Raw genomic sequence first — 14,789 nt, forward strand, 5'->3', positions numbered from 1 at the left:
CCACCCCTCTCCCTTACTGCCACCCTGTCTCTCTCCCACTGCCACTTCGCCTGTCTCCCTCAGTCACTGCCACCCTGCTCCTCCTCCCTCACTGCCAACGTGCCTGTCTCCCTCACTCACTGCCACCCCATCCCTCCCTCATTGCCACCCTGCCCCTGTTACTCCGCCCCTCACTGCCACCCTGCCCCTCTCCCTCAGTCACTGCCACCCTGCCCCTCTCCCTCAGTCACTGCCACCCTGCCCCTCTCTGCAAAATTCGGAGATAAGAACACAAACGTTGCAAACCACATCTAGCAGCTAAACTCCCCCCCCCCCCCCCCTGCGAGGGGGCTCTGCCTGCGTGGGCACTTTTAAACTAGCAGTCCACTCTGAAAGTTATTTCTTTTCCATTTTATAATTTCTGTTACTCACTTTAGACAATCTCTTCCCGCTCTCTCCAACGTGGTTGTATTTGAAAAATAAATAACAAATCCAATGCTTTGCTCAAGAGATACAGGCATTTGAAACATGCATTTTCCGAGAGGTTAAAATGCAGCTCTCCCCGGAGCTCACATCCCACGATAACCTCAAAATCTAGAGATTTTTAACGCTGGGAAAACTTTTTTTCTTTTTAAAGTGTGTTAAGGTTACCAAACGATGTCTGTGTGAAATGGAGCACAACCTCAACAGGACAGGAACAAAAGGATCATGACAGGGTAACCCCCATAAAAGTTTTTTATTCAGTTCACATAAGCAGGAACAAGTAAAAATCCTCACCCGCGCGTTTCGCACTCCTGCGCTTTTTCTTAAAAGTTAGGTTATGTTAAGGTTAGCAAGATACTAACATTATGTGTTAAACATATACAGGCTGCTGGGGATTGCGGCTTTAACACATATTAAAGGTCTATGAATCGCAGGTGAAGAGCGAATTATTTTATACAATGCATACACACAGCTATTATTCTACATTTTATCACATTAACTTGTTTGGACACTTTTGTTTGTTTGTTGCTGTTACACCGAGGCCCAGATTGATTAAACACCGCTACATTGAACTGCACTTTACAGCCTCTTTTCCAAGTCCTCACGTCTTAGCACTGTGTAGCAGATATGGCCTTTTAATTATCACTAGTTTTCCCAACAAGAATTCTTTCCCAAATTACAAACAAACGGCGTTATTAAGATACAACATTCCCAAGGTGCACAACAGGGACATGTTTCTGTGACTCAAAATACATTGTAATACACCTTGCAGAGTGGAGGTGTCAAATAAGGGCGCTCAGCCTCACTACCATTAAATCGAGGTCATTCTCAGATAGCAGCCAAAGAAATACCTACAAACAATCTGAACAGGGAACGTTGCACTGTGTGACTCAGAACCACGGTGTACTTTCTGCTCAAAGTTCAGTACTATTTGAAGAGTTCTGTTTGTATTTAAAAAGGTGATCACTCTAAAAGAGATAAACAAATGAGTGAACAGGGCAGGCCAACTCCAATCGTCAAAGGCCACCAACAGGTCAGGTATTAAGGATATCCCTGCTTCAGCACAGGTGTCAGTCATAATGACTGAACCAGCTGTGCTGAAGCAGGGATATCCTGATAACCTGGCTCATTGGCCACCCCTGCACTATAGGCTGTTGGATGCGACTCTCAGAGATTGGACCTTAACTGGTTGGATATTGAAGGCTTTGTGCAGTGACGAGCACATTATTTTGCACAGTACGTCCTTGTTTGTGCACAATTTGCCAGCATTTTCGGAGTCGGTTCCCGCCCTTGCTTGGAGCATTGCGAGCTGCCGGCTCTCTTGGCATTTTCTCTTCTTCCAGGTAGGCATCAAGACGTTTACATGCCAGAGAAGCTTAACCCTTCGTGTGCGGAACATTGTCATTTTACGTGGCCACTGCTGGAAACCTGTAATCCTGGGACCGCGCAGTGTAGGGCTGACCGAGCACTGCGGCGATTTCTGTGGGGCCATCATTCTTGTCCTCAGACAAGGGCAGATTGTAACATCAGAAATGTCAAGATATATATTTTTTGTTGTTGATGTTTGCAATGAATACATCAACATATTACATTTGATATATTTTATAAGTATATCATTACATTGTATATATTTAAAAATGAACAATCCTTCTTGCCCTGAATTAAACATACATTCAAAAAAACGCACCATTGAATATACGTTTGACATTTCAAAACTGCAATGATCGGGGTGTTATTATAAGCAGTTGTATGCATGTCTTTATTTATATAGCACCATTAATGTACATAGGGCTTCACAGCAGTAATACACGTGACAATCATATAAATCAGCGGCACGAACTGGGGGGCGCGAGATTTTTTTGGGGGAGCGCGGGCAGTTGCAGAGGACCCGCGCTCTCCTCCCAAGCATTTAAATTAAATGCCGGGGGACCGCGCAAGGCCTCTTCAACCGCTACTTACCGAGGTTCAGCCGGCTCCAGGATGCGTTACCATGGCAACGGGAGTCATTTGACGCCGGGCGAGGTAAGGAGGAGGCAAGGCGGGGGGGGGGGGGGGGGGGTGGAGCTGCAAAAAAAAAGTATGCACGCCCCGGATACAAGTAACAAATAATACAAATAACACAAATGGAAGACGTGTTTCAGACATCAAAGTAACATTTAAGAAAAGGAGTCCCTGCCCTTCCCCTTTATCACTTGACATATAATGCACCCACTGCAGCCAGGGATTCTGGGAAATGACATGCAAATGAGCACACAGTGTCGCCTTTCGATCAGCCCAATTTTATTAGCGAATTTGGATCATACGGATAATGGATGGCTGAGGATTTTTAAATATAAAAAAGTTAAATGTGTGTATATATAAAACAATTGGCATGGAGCTGGGAGGAGAGGATATTTAAAAGTGTTCTTTAAAATTAATAATCTTTCGGCTTTTTATTTTTTTTATTATTGATTTGATATGTGGAGATAGTCGAAATTGAACCCAAGACTCTGCCTGCAGGTCTAATGTACTAACCCAGGGGTTCTCAACTCAAGTCCTCAAGACCCCCCCAACAGGTCAGGCTTTAAGGATATCCCTGCTTCAGCACAGGTGGCTCAGTGGAAAAGCCTGCTTCAGCACAGGTGGCCCAACGACAGCCACTGATTGAGCCACCTGTGCTGAAGCAGGAATATGCTGCAAACCTGACCTGTTGGGGAGGGTCTTGAGGACTGGAGCTGACAACCCTGTGCTAAGAACCTGTGCAAACTGACGCAATAAGTATAGATGTGTTTTCAAAAAAGCTTATAATCTAAATCTGGGGGGCTATTATCATAAAAGAGGAGGTAAAGATTGTAAGGACACTCCAATGCATTTTGTTACTGTGGAGTCTGTACAAAGCTTAAAGAAATTACTTTAAAATACTTATATGATTTTTAACCCATTAAACATGCCCCGGCTACAGAGGTTTGACTGTCTCGCTAATGCAGTTCTGTGTGTATGAGGATGCCATTAACGCTGACCTAAACGTAATGTTTGTAAGAGCGGGGCATCCCACAGTGGAACGAGCGGGGCCCCCCACAGCGGAAGGAGCGGGGCACCCCACAGCGGAAGGAGCGGGGCACCCCACAGCGGAACGAGCGGGGCACCCCACAGCGGAAGGAGCGGGGCACCCCACAGCGGAAGGAGCGGGGCACCCCACAGCGGAAGGAGCGGGGCACCCCACAGCGGAACGAGCGGGGCACCCCACAGCGGAAGGAGCGGGGCACCCCACAGCGGAAGGAGCGGGGCACCCCACAGCGGAAGGAGCGGGGCACCCCACAGCGGAAGGAGCGGGGCACCCCACAGCGGAAGGAGCGGGGCACCCCACAGTGGAAGGAGCGGGGCACCCCACAGCGGAAGGAGCGGGGCACCCCACAGTGGAAGGAGCAGGACGCCCCACAGTGGAAAGGAGCGGGGCACCCCACAGCGGAAGGAGCGGGGCACCCCACAGCGGAAGGAGCGGGGCACCCCACAGCGGATGGAGCGGGGGCCCCCACAGCGGAAGGAGCGGGGCACCACACACTAGGAGCGGGGCACCCCACAGTGGATGGAGCGGGGCACCCCACAGCGGAAGGAGCGGAGCACCCCACAGCGGAAGGAGCGGGGCACCACACACTAGGAGCGGGGCCCCCCACAGCGGAAGGAGCGGGGCACCCCACAGCGGATGGAGCGGGGCACCCCACAGCGGAAGGAGCGGGGCACCCCACAGCGGAAGGAGCGGGGCACCCCACAGCGGAAGGAGCGGGGCACCCCACAGCGGAAGGAGCGGGGCACCCCACAGCGGAAGGAGCGGGGCACCACACAGCGGAAGGAGCGGGGCACCACACACTAGGAGCGGGGCCCCCCACAGCGGAAGGAGCGGGGCGCCCCACAGCGGAAGGAGCGGGGCCCCCCACAGCGGAAGGAGCGGGGCACCACACACTAGGAGCGGGGCCCCCCACAGCGGATGGAGCGGGGCCCCCCACAGCAAAAGGAGCGGGGCACCCCACAGCGGAAGGAGCGGGGCACCACACACTAGGAGCGGGGCCCCCCACAGCGGATGGAGCGGGGCACCCCACAGTGGAAGGAGCGGGGCACCCCACAGCGGAAGGAGCGGGGCACCACACACTAGGAGCGGGGCCCCCCACAGCGGATGGAGCGGGGCCCCCCACAGCGGAAGGAGCGGGGCACCACACAGCGGAAGGAGCGGGGCACCACACACTAGGAGCGGGGCCCCCCACAGCGGATGGAGCGGGGCCCCCCACAGCGGATGGAGCGGGGCACCCCACAGCGGAAGGAGCGGGGCACCACACACTAGGAGCGGGGCCCCCCACAGCGGATGGAGCGGGGCACCCCACAGCGGAAGGAGCGGGGCACCACACACTAGGAGCGGGGCCCCCCACAGCGGAAGGAGCGGGGCACCCCACAGCGGAAGGAGCGGGGCCCCCCACAGCGGAAGGAGCGGGGCACCACACACTAGGAGCGGGGCCCCCCACAGCGGAAGGAGCGGGGCACCACACACTAGGAGCGGGGCCCCCCACAGCGGATGGAGCGGGGCCCCCCACAGCGGATGGAGCGGGGCACCCCCACAGCGGATGGAGCGGGGCACCCCCACAGCGGATGGAGCGGGGCACCCCACAGCGGAAGGAGCGGGGCACCCCACAGCGGATGGAGCGGGGCACCCCACAGCGGATGGAGCGGGGCCCCCCCGCAGAGGAAGGAGCGGGGCACCCCACAGCGGAAGGAGCGGGGCACCCCACAGCGGATGGAGCGGGGCCCCCCCGCAGAGGAAGGAGCGGGGCACCCCACAGCGGAAGGAGCGGGGCACCCCACAGCGGATGGAGCGGGGCCCCCCCGCAGAGGAAGGAGCGGGGCACCCCACACTAGGAGCGGGGCCCCCCACAGCGGAAGGAGCGGGGCACCCCACAGCGGATGGAGCGGGGCCCCCCCGCAGAGGAAGGAGCGGGGCACCCCACACTAGGAGCGGGGCCCCCCACAGCGGAAGGAGCGGGGCACCCCACAGCGGAAGGGAAGATGCACAATTAACTATTTGACATCTCTCTCAATCACATTGAATGAATGAGTGGGTTTGAGATTAGTAAAGGCCGACTTTAGATAATAATGCTGTGACATTAACCTCTTTGCTGCCAGAGGTGCCTGTGAGTGTACACACTATTTTTGGGCTCCATTCATTTGAGTGGAGCGGACCTCTTCTCCAGCCCTAGGGAGCAGCGTCACAGCTTATTGAATAGGAGGGGCTGTATAGAACTACTATGAAGAATAGTGAATAAATCTGAGCAAGTGCCACTAGAGGCCGCTGTTGTCCAAGGTGTGTTATTTTTGGTAAATATCACTTGTGAGCGCCTTCACTTCTCACGGGCCTTTCCCCATGATCTCTTGGGCTGCGGCCTCGCTGGCGCTGACCGCGCTCATGCTTGAGAGCGGTGACGTCACCAACTCTCTAAGCATGAGCGCGCGCGCGGGGGGCGTTGCAGGCAAGTTGAGCTCGCTCGAAAGTTAAACTTTTATTTACCCAAGCGCCAAGCTGGGGAGCGCGCGCACACCGCGTGAGCGGGGACTTACACAAAGATTTATGTAAAAGCGACAAGCACCGCGCGCTTAGCGCCAGCAGGGACCCAGCCTTAGCATACACTGCAGCCATGGATTCTGGGAAATTATATGCAAATGAGCACTCACAGTACAATTAACCATTTTAACATGGATCCCTATAAGCTTAAACCCGCTGTATTACACAGTAGTTGCAGCACAGCCAGGGTTATAGACGTGCATGGCCTGTAATCCTACTTCATTCATACAACGCACATTTTTGGGAGGCAGGTTTGTATTGCCTTTTTAGCACAAAACAACTTTTAAATGAAATCACCACCCCTTCCAATCAAGTCATATCTGTCCCTCAACAACGCTGTACATCTCGTACGCTTGATTATCCCACGTATACAGCAGTTAATTATAGCGAGACTACAGACTATACAAATTGCCAGGCCATGTGTAGGTCACCATTTGAATCCACCCTTTGTTGGTCTTCCTCGTCATGTTTTCGGTAGGCCCGGGACGGGTGACACACACACACACACACACACACACACGTAGAGTTTTCCTGGTGAGCAGCGTGTTAGAAAATGTTCAAATAAATCAGAGGTGGCAACAGGTCAGGTTTTCAATATATCACTGCTCCAGCATAGGTGGCTCAATCGAAGACTGAGCCTGATTGAGCCACCTGTGCTGAAGCAGGTACCGATTGAGCCACCTGTGCTGAAGTTGGGATATCCTGAAAACCTGACCTGTTGGAGGAGGGTTGGGGGGGGCTTAAAGACTGCAGTCACACACCCCTGCTTTGGAGAGACATTAAATGTAACGTGGATGTGAAATGTTATCGCGGGGGTGTATTTGGGAACGGGCTTGAGGACTGGAGCGGAGCACCCCTAAACTAGGGAATCCTCCACAGCCGCTCCGGGTTCCCCCGACTTCTGGGGACTCCCGGTTCCCGAGAGATTTCACAATGTGCGTCCCCTGCCGATGACGTTACCGTAGCGCTGCAGTTTTATATTGGGCTGTCCGAAGCCAACGTGACCAGGATGTTACTGTCTGTCTGGGCACACCAGGGAACCACAGCGTATCTCCAGCGGGCCAGCTCAGACTGCGGCATTAACACGCTCCATACCGTTGTCATCAGTCACGTGATTCTTATCCTTCAATGATCCATCAACGTTTGAAAATGTTTCTTAAAACGAATGCAACATTGCAGTCAGAATACTGGATATACGCGAAGAAAATATGAAATTCACAATAGTGGCGCCCGGAGATTACCTGCAGGCTTATAAATAGGAATTCGTCTATTTTGCCAAATCTAAGCGCTACCCAGAAAGAGGAAAATAATGAAACCCATATAACACACAAAGCAACAAAGATAACCCGCAGCATGATAAATATATAGGGAAGGCCTGGGAGACATGGGAATAACTTCCATTAGTCCAGCAGTGGCTTCAACATATAGAAACAGGCTGACAAGCTGCAAATCCTTGGGGACAACAGCGCTTCATTCAGTACCCACAAGCACTCTGCTACAGCAAGCAATGGGCTGGTTTAAAAAAAACGGAGCTACTGATGGAGTCACCTGTGCTGAAGCAGGGAGATCCATAAAACCTGGCCATGTTGGTGGCCCTTGAGGATTGGAGTTGCTGACCCCTGTATTAGAGTCTCCCGGGGTGCCTAAAAACGGTGACATTTAAAACACACCAACATAATCCCTTCAGCGCCTGAAACACAAGAACAGTCTCGCGTGACAAGCACAAAAATACACAATGTAACCGCCGCGCTAGGAAAGAGATATCTGCGCTGAAAGTGACAGGGACCGCACGTAGTCTTGTGAAACACGAATACGCTTATTTTCGACAGGTCCTGTGAAATGTTATGACTCCCGGTGATTACCGTCCTCCACTTTTAACTGTTTGGCTGAAAAAATACACCACCTACTTTCACATGCCCCCCGCCACCCCAAAGGAGGAGCTATAAGTTGGCAGATTGCATGTAGTTCATCAAACGGTCTCAATGGGGGGGGGGAAAAAAAAGAGGATTAAATACGAGTGGAAAAAACACTAAATACACATGGTAAAATGAAGGAGTTTATTATAGATCAGCCATTTTAGCCCCAAAAAAACACCATTGACTTCAATAGGGAATTTCAGCTGAAAATGGCCCCATTGACTGATATAGAATAAGCCCCTAAAAGTGAGATTTACAAGTACTCACAGGCGCCAATAACCCCCCGTACCCTGTCATACAGTCTGCCAGTATAGTCACTTTCAGTTACAAGTACTCACAGGCGCCAATAACCCCCTGTACCCTGTGATACAGTCTGCCAGTATAGTCACTTTCAGTTACAAGTACTCACAGGCGCCAATAACCCCCTGCACCCTATCATACAGTCTGCCAGTATAGTCACTTTCAGTTACACGTACTCACAGGCGCCAATAACCCCCCGTACCCTGTCATACAGTCTGTCAGTATAGTCACTTTCAGTTACAAGTACTCACAGGCGCCAATAACCCCCCGTACCCTATCATACAGTCTGCCAGTATAGTCACTTTCAGTTACGCGTACTCACAGGCGCCAATAACCCCCTGCACCCTATCATACAGTCTGCCAGTATAGTCACTTTCAGTTACACGTACTCACAGGCGCCAATAACCCCCCGTACCCTATCATACAGTCTGCCAGTATAGTCACTTTCAGTTACACGTACTCACAGGCGCCAATAACCCCCTGTACCCTGTCATACAGTCTGCCAGTATAGTCACTTTCAGTTACAAGTACTCACAGGCGCCAATAACCCCCCGTACCCTATCATACAATCTGCCAGTATAGTCACTTTCAGTTACACGTACTCACAGGCGCCAATAACCCCCTGCACCCTATCATACAGTCTGTCAGTATAGTCACTTTCAGTTACACGTACTCACAGGCGCCAATAACCCCTGTACCCTGTCATACAGTCTGTCAGTATAGTCACTTTCAGTTACACGTACTCACAGGCGCCAATAACCCCCTGTACCCTATCATACAGTCTGCCAGTATAGTCACTTTCAGTTACACGTACTCACAGGCGCCAATAACCCCCTGTACCCTGTCATACAGTCTGCCAGTATAGTCACTTTCAGTTACAAGTACTCACAGGCGCCAATAACCCCCCGTACCCTGTCATACAGTCTGCCAGTATAGTCACTTTCAGTTACAAGTACTCACAGGCGCCAATAACCCCCTGTACCCTGTCATACAGTCTGCCAGTATAGTCACTTTCAGTTACACGTACTCACAGGCGCCAATAACCCCCTGTACCCTGTCATACAGTCTGTCAGTATAGTCACTTTCAGTTACAAGTACTCACAGGTGCCAATAACCCCCTGTACCCTGTCATACAGTCTGCCAGTATAGTCACTTTCAGTTACAAGTACTCACAGGTGCCAATAACCCCCTGTACCCTGTCATACAGTCTGTCAGTATAGTCACTTTCAGTTACAAGTACTCACAGGTGCCAATAACCCCCTGTACCCTGTCATACAGTCTGCCAGTATAGTCACTTTCAGTTACACGTACTCACAGGCGCCAATAACCCCCTGCACCCTATCATACAGTCTGCCAGTATAGTCACTTTCAGTTACAAGTACTCACAGGTGCCAATAACCCCCTGCACCCTATCGTACAGTCTGCCAGTATAGTCACTTTCAGTTACACGTACTCACAGGCGCCAATAACCCCCTGCACCCTGTCATACAGTCTGCCAGTATAGTCACTTTCAGTAACAAGTACTCACAGGCGCCAATAACCCCCTGCACCGTCATACAGTCTGCCAGTATAGTCACTTTCAGTTACACGTACTCACAGGCGCCAATAACCCCCTGTACCCTGTCATACAGTCTGCCAGTATAGTCACTTTCAGTTACACGTACTCACAGGCGCCAATAACCCCCTGTACCCTGTCATACAGTCTGCCAGTATAGTCACTTTCAGTTACACGTACTCACAGGCGCCAATAACCCCCTGTACCCTGTCATACAGTCTGCCAGTATAGTCACTTTCAGTTACACGTACTCACAGGCGCCAATAACCCCCTGTACCCTGTCATACAGTCTGCCAGTATAGTCACTTTCAGTTACACGTACTCACAGGCGCCAATAACCCCCTGTACCCTGTCATACAGTCTGCCAGTATAGTCACTTTCAGTTACAAGTACTCACAGGCGCCAATAACCCCCCGCACCCTATCATACAGTCTGTCAGTATAGTCACTTTCAATTACAAGTACTCACAGGCGCCAATAACCCCCGTACCCTGTCATACAGTCTGCCAGTATAGTCACTTTCAGTTACAAGTACTCACAGGCGCCAATAACCCCCTGCACCCTATCATACAGTCTGCCAGTATAGTCACTTTCAGTTACAAGTACTCACAGGCGCCAATAACCCCCCGTACCCTATCATACAGTCTGTCAGTATAGTCACTTTCAGTTACAAGTACTCACAGGCGCCAATAACCCCCTGCACCCTATCATACAGTCTGCCAGTATAGTCACTTTCAGTTACAAGTACTCACAGGCGCCAATAACCCCCTGCACCCTATCATACAGTCTGCCAGTATAGTCACTTTCAGTTACAAGTACTCACAGGTGCCAATAACCCCCTGAACCCTGTCATACAGTCTGCCAGTATAGTCACTTTCAGTTACAAGTACTCACAGGTGCCAATAACCCCCTGTACCCTGTCATACAGTCTGCCAGTACAGTCACTTTCAGTTACAAGTACTCACAGGCGCCAATAACCCCCTGCACCCTATCATACAGTCTGCCAGTACAGTCACTTTCAGTTACAAGTACTCACAGGCGCCAATAACCCCCTGCACCCTGTCATACAGTCTGCCAGTATAGTCACTTTCAGTTACAAGTACTCACAGGCGCCAATAACCCCCTGCACCCTGTCATACAGTCTGCCAGTATAGTCACTTTCAGTTACAAGTACTCACAGGCGCCAATAACCCCCTGCACCCTATCATACAGTCTGTCAGTATAGTCACTTTCAGTTACAAGTACTCACAGGCGCCAATAACCCCCTGTACCCTGTCATACAGTCTGTCAGTATAGTCACTTTCAGTTACAAGTACTCACAGGCGCCAATAACCCCCTGTACCCTGTCATACAGTCTGTCAGTATAGTCACTTTCAGTTACACGTACTCAAAGGCGCCAATAACCCCCTGTACCCTGTCATACAGTCTGCCAGTATAGTCACTTTCAGTTACAAGTACTCACAGGTGCCAATAACCCCCTGTACCCTGTCATACAGTCTGCCAGTATAGTCACTTTCAGTTACAAGTACTCACAGGCGCCAATAACCCCCTGTACCCTGTCATACAGTCTGCCAGTATAGTCACTTTCAGTTACAAGTACTCACAGGTGCCAATAACCCCCTGTACCCTGTCATACAGTCTGTCAGTATAGTCACTTTCAGTTACAAGTACTCACAGGTGCCAATAACCCCCCGTACCCTGTCATACAGTCTGCCAGTATAGTCACTTTCAGTTACAAGTACTCACAGGCGCCAATAACCCCCTGTACCCTGTCATACAGTCTGTCAGTATAGTCACTTTCAGTTACACGTACTCACAGGCGCCAATAACCCCCTGCACCCTATCATACAGTCTGCCAGTATAGTCACTTTCAGTTACACGTACTCACAGGCGCCAATAACCCCCTGCACCCTATCATACAGTCTGCCAGTATAGTCACTTTCAGTTACACGTACTCACAGGCGCCAATAACCCCCTGTACCCTATCATACAGTCTGCCAGTATAGTCACTTTCAGTTACACGTACTCACAGGCGCCAATAACCCCCCGTACCCTGTCATACAGTCTGTCATTATAGTCACTTTCAGTTACACGTACTCACAGGCGCCAATAACCCCCCTGCACCCTATCATACAGTCTGCCAGTATAGTCACTTTCAGTTACACGTACTCACAGGCGCCAATAACCCCCTGCACCCTGTCATACAGTCTGCCAGTATAGTCACTTTCAGTTACAAGTACTCACAGGCGCCAATAACCCCCTGCACCCTATCATACAGTCTGCCAGTATAGTCACTTTCAGTTACAAGTACTCACAGGCACCAATAACCCCCTGCACCCTATCATACAGTCTGCCAGTATAGTCACTTTCAGTTACAAGTACTCACAGGCGCCAATAACCCCCTGCACCCTATCATACAGTCTGTCAGTATAGTCACTTTCAGTTACACGTACTCACAGGCGCCAATAACCCCCTGTACCCTGTCATACAGTCTGTCAGTATAGTCACTTTCAGTTACAAGTACTCACAGGCGCCAATAACCCCCTGTACCCTGTCATACAGTCTGTCAGTATAGTCACTTTCAGTTACAAGTACTCACAGGCGCCAATAAACCCCTGTACCCTGTCATACAGTCTGTCAGTATAGTCACATTCAGTTACAAGTACTCACAGGCGCCAATAACCCCCTGTACCCTGTCATACAGTCTGCCAGTATAGTCACTTTCAGTTACAAGTACTCACAGGCGCCAATAACCCCCTGTACCCTGTCATACAGTCTGCCAGTATAGTCACTTTCAGTTACAAGTACTCACAGGCGCCAATAACCCCCCTGCACCCTATCATACAGTCTGCCAGTATAGTCACTTTCAGTTACACGTACTCACAGGCGCCAATAACCCCCTGTACCCTATCATACAGTCTGCCAGTATAGTCACTTTCAGTTACAAGTACTCACAGGCGCCAAAAACCCCCCTGCACCCTATCATACAGTCTGCCAGTATAGTCACTTTCAGTTACACGTACTCACAGGCGCCAATAACCCCCTGCACCCTGTCATACAGTCTGCCAGTATAGTCACTTTCAGTTACAAGTACTCACAGGCGCCAATAACCCCCTGCACCCTATCATACAGTCTGCCAGTATAGTCACAAGTACTCACAGGCGCCAATAACCCCCCGTACCCTATCATACAGTCTGTCAGTATAGTCACTTTCAGTTACAAGTACTCACAGGCACCAATAACCCCCTGCACCCTATCATACAGTCTGCCAGTATAGTCACTTTCAGTTACAAGTACTCACAGGCGCCAATAACCCCCCGTACCCTGTCATACAGTCTGCCAGTATAGTCACTTTCAGTTACAAGTACTCACAGGCGCCAATAACCCCCTGTACCCTGTCATACAGTCTGTCAGTATAGTCACTTTCAGTTACACGTACTCACAGGCGCCAATAACCCCCTGCACCCTATCATACAGTCTGCCAGTATAGTCACTTTCAGTTACACGTACTCACAGGCGCCAATAACCCCCTGCACCCTATCATACAGTCTGCCAGTATAGTCACTTTCAGTTACACGTACTCACAGGCGCCAATAACCCCCTGTACCCTATCATACAGTCTGCCAGTATAGTCACTTTCAGTTACACGTACTCACAGGCGCCAATAACCCCCCGTACCCTGTCATACAGTCTGTCAGTATAGTCACTTTCAGTTACACGTACTCACAGGCGCCAATAACCCCCTGCACCCTATCATACAGTCTGCCAGTATAGTCACTTTCAGTTACACGTACTCACAGGCGCCAATAACCCCCTGCACCCTATCATACAGTCTGCCAGTATAGTCACTTTCAGTTACACGTACTCACAGGCGCCAATAACCCCCTGCACCCTATCATACAGTCTGTCAGTATAGTCACTTTCAGTTACAAGTACTCACAGGCGCCAATAACCCCCTGTACCCTATCATACAGTCTGCCAGTATAGTCACTTTCAGTTACACGTACTCACAGGCGCCAATAACCCCCTGTACCCTATCATACAGTCTGCCAGTATAGTCACTTTCAGTTACACGTACTCACAGGCGCCAATAACCCCCCGTACCCTGTCATACAGTCTGTCAGTATAGTCACTTTCAGTTACACGTACTCACAGGCGCCAATAAACCCCTGTACCCTGTCATACAGTCTGCCAGTATAGTCACTTTCAGTTACAAGTACTCACAGGCGCCAATAACCCCCCTGCACCCTATCATACAGTCTGCCAGTATAGTCACTTTCAGTTACACGTACTCACAGGCGCCAATAACCCCCTGTACCCTATCATACAGTCTGCCAGTATAGTCACTTTCAGTTACAAGTACTCACAGGCGCCAATAACCCCCCTGCACCCTATCATACAGTCTGCCAGTATAGTCACTTTCAGTTACACGTACTCACAGGCGCCAATAACCCCCTGCACCCTGTCATACAGTCTGCCAGTATAGTCACTTTCAGTTACAAGTACTCACAGGCGCCAATAACCCCCTGCACCCTATCATACAGTCTGCCAGTATAGTCACTTTCAGTTACAAGTACTCACAGGCGCCAATAACCCCCCGTACCCTATCATACAGTCTGTCAGTATAGTCACTTTCAGTTACAAGTACTCACAGGCACCAATAACCCCCTGCACCCTATCATACAGTCTGCCAGTATAGTCACTTTCAGTTACAAGTACTCACAGGCGCCAATAACCCCCTGTACCCTGTCATACAGTCTGTCAGTATAGTCACTTTCAGTTACAAGTACTCACAGGCGCCAATAACCCCCTGTACCCTGTCATACAGTCTGTCAGTATAGTCACTTTCAGTTACAAGTACTCACAGGCGCCAATAACCCCCTGTACCCTGTCATACAGTCTGTCAGTATAGTCACTTTCAGTTACAAGTACTCACAGGCGCCAATAAACCCCTGTACCCTGTCATACAGTCT

Source organism: Ascaphus truei, unplaced genomic scaffold (genome assembly GCF_040206685.1).
Source record: "Ascaphus truei isolate aAscTru1 unplaced genomic scaffold, aAscTru1.hap1 HAP1_SCAFFOLD_717, whole genome shotgun sequence".
Lineage (NCBI taxonomy): Eukaryota > Metazoa > Chordata > Amphibia > Anura > Ascaphidae > Ascaphus > Ascaphus truei.